Source organism: Centruroides sculpturatus, unplaced genomic scaffold (genome assembly GCF_000671375.1).
Source record: "Centruroides sculpturatus isolate CEXI.00-Female unplaced genomic scaffold, Cexi_2.0 scaffold1077, whole genome shotgun sequence".
In the NCBI taxonomy this organism is placed as follows: Eukaryota; Metazoa; Arthropoda; class Arachnida; order Scorpiones; family Buthidae; genus Centruroides; species Centruroides sculpturatus.
The window spans coordinates 223,935-227,208 of NW_019385357.1; positions in this window are offsets into that span (position 1 = coordinate 223,935).

The window sequence follows — 3,274 nt, forward strand, 5'->3', positions numbered from 1 at the left end:
AGCGTCATGGCAGTATGTGATAAATGATGATATCAAATGTGGATAACAATGAAACGACCTACACGTGTAAATAATGGAAAAGAAGAGAGAAGGACCGCGAAGTGAAGATGTGAAAATAAATATGAAATTGAATTGATAACATAGTCGAACAAGTCGAGGTAGCCTATTGGCACGAAATTCGCGGCCGTCAATGGCAAACAATTGTTGTCATAGATTTTGAAAAGCTAAATGCTTGTAATGAAAGTCACTTAGCGTGCAAGGGCGAAAGCCTGGGACCGTTCGGGCTACCAAACTGTCTCTAATCTGTGAAATCATAACTGTGACTTTTACCGACGTCCTATCTGTCTCTTTTCTCCGTTATCACCAAGCCATGAGTCACGTAATTGTAAAATGGAAAAAAACTACGACGGAAAAGTGACGAATAGAAAGTATCGTGAGCGCGTATTATGATATATGCATAGGCATACGTGAACTAGAGCGATAGAGGAAAGAGACAGGGAAGTGCAAAGACAAGCGCTTAAAAAGAAGGATATGCAGGGTCAGATCTCAGATGTGCGACGATTCTCGAACGAATAGGTGTGTAGTGTGCTGATCTTTGTAATTATAAATTGTGAATACATGTGACTAATATTTTCTTTTTTATTTTGCGCATGTTATAAGTTATAAATAAATATAAACAAACAACACTAACCCGATAACATTAAATCTAAATACCAAAATGATTAATTTACTGTGTTTTTGTTATTTCTTACTGTTATGTTTATTGTCTCGAGGTTACAACCAAAGTGAGCGCTCAGGTACCGTTCCCGTGATGCATCGTGATGTGAACGATCGCCACCTGGCGGACTCATTAATATTTTACATTTTAACATTTTAATATAATACATATTACATCTCCCTTTCTTACACAAAGTCTTTGAAGCGCGATGGCCTACAGATCACCCGGCCTGATCGAGTTGTCAAGTCTGTAGCCTCATTGCCGCTCACCTCCTGATTTTCCAACTGCTCATTCTCTGTGTCCTTTTCCTCACTACCACTATCCATGTTTTCTCCTTGTTCACTGGCCTGTTCTTCCTCACTTGGTTGATCCAACAATTCGCCTGAATGATTCTGTATGTTTCTAAATCNTATTATTACTGTAGGACAGAAATGACAAACTGGAAAATTATATAATACTTTTGAGTATTGTATAATTTGATATAAAATTGTAAAGGATTTTGAAGCAGTATAAAATTAAATACAAATTATTGTCGGTAATTGGATGATGTATATCTTAAATTTTATAACCATAATCCTGCTGATGAAGGGCATGATAGACCGAAACGCAGATGTCAACTATTGTATGTGTACAGGTAGCTTAATAAAGAAAGTCTGTTTTCCTTAAGAACTTTTTCTTCAATTTATGAGTATAAAGCTTAACACCAGTATAATTGTCCTGTTAATAATTAATGTCCACAAATATATAATAAGTTAATTATACTACTCAACATTTTAAACTCGATTTGAACGACTATAAATATGACAGAAGCATTGCATTTGCTATAAATAATCGTGATCTATTTTGTTGTTTTTTTTCCTATTTGCAGTCGTTTCGGCCATTTCAAGTGGCAAGACAATATTTTAATTAAAATATTAATAATATTCAAGACTTTTTAATATACAGTTTTGAAGAGAATTTCTTACATTTCTGATAAACAGGTCGAGTTGACAAAGTATTTCCGTTATTATTAGATTATTATTTTCTTAACTAATTAACTCAGCTAGATTTATTTTAAGTTATGAACTATTACACAGTAATAATTAGAAAGTATTATCTATATTTTTTTTATGATAACTCTGATGAATTTTATAATTATAATAATAAAAGTTTTATTAATTTAATATATTTAAATTTAATTAATGGTAAATAAATAAACAATAAAAAATGAATTTATTTATTAAAATAATGCACTTAAATAATAGAAGGCATTTAATATATTTAAATTATTTTTATTTCTTAGCTTCTAGGTCATAGGAAAGTCACCGGAAATAGAATGGCGTCACGTCACCTGCCACGTCACCGCAGAAACACGTGTTTTTGTTTACAATATATCTTACTATTATATTTTGTAAATTAATTAACAAAGTTGAATAAAAATGTAAAAAAAAATACAGAAAACGATGAATAACAAATATATAAAAACATAACTTAATACAAAAACAAACAAAATAATAACGAAAATTTACATTAATTAGGACAAATAAATTTAATTAGACTGTAATTTTTTTAATTAAATAATTTGACTAAACACATTGTTTAGTCTTAGAAACATATTCCGAAGTAAAATACAACAATTACACTGTAATTATGTTTACATTGTAATCTAAACATGATCCATGTAAGTGGAATGTTTATTTAAAAGATCGAAAATGACGAATTTATTTAAAAAATAGAAGACGAATTAAAAATTACTATGTAAAATAAAATAAAAAAAACGATGAAATATTCTGCTTATGTCTAAGGTATATAGTTACGGGATATAGGGATGCAGGAAAAAAAACGTGTACAACTTATGTACAATATTAAAAAATTAACTGTTACTTTGCCAGCATCATTTAAAACTAAATTTATTGAGTGACATGCACGAAATTCAGAAAAAGCTCTAGAATTTATTTTACTTAAATTTACGATTTATTAAAATGTCTTATGAAATTCACATGATCAAATAAGCGAATAATTAGGAAAATTGAACACAATAAATATTTACGTATATTAATATTTTCCAAAAGTGTTCAGTATCAGTTATTTAGTAAACTCATTTGCATAAAAACTAACACATGATTGACGTAACCGTTTCTATTCCGGTGAACGTAACTTAAAAAAGTGTTCGTTTTGAGTGTCAAGTATTGAGAAAGTTAATCGTTGACTAAAATTTGAGAGATTCGGAGAATATTCTTTATTATTTGTACGAGTTTTCCCTAATACACGTATTATTGCAAGAAGCGAAATAAGATGTCAAACGTGAAAGAACAACGATTTAACTTTCACGAAGTGACCATTTTCAATGAGAATGGAGAATGTGTCGTCGTACTACGAACATCCTTGATACAAAATGGAGGATTGCTGAAAAACTTCTTAATTGTGTGTCCGAATGAAATGAAGTTTATTCTGACATTACCTCTGACATTGGAAATGCTGAATGAATTTGCAGGGTTTGTACGAATCTATTATATAGACGTTTCTTAGTGTTTAGTGTATAAATCTACCTTGCAACAATACGAAAAATCCATATGA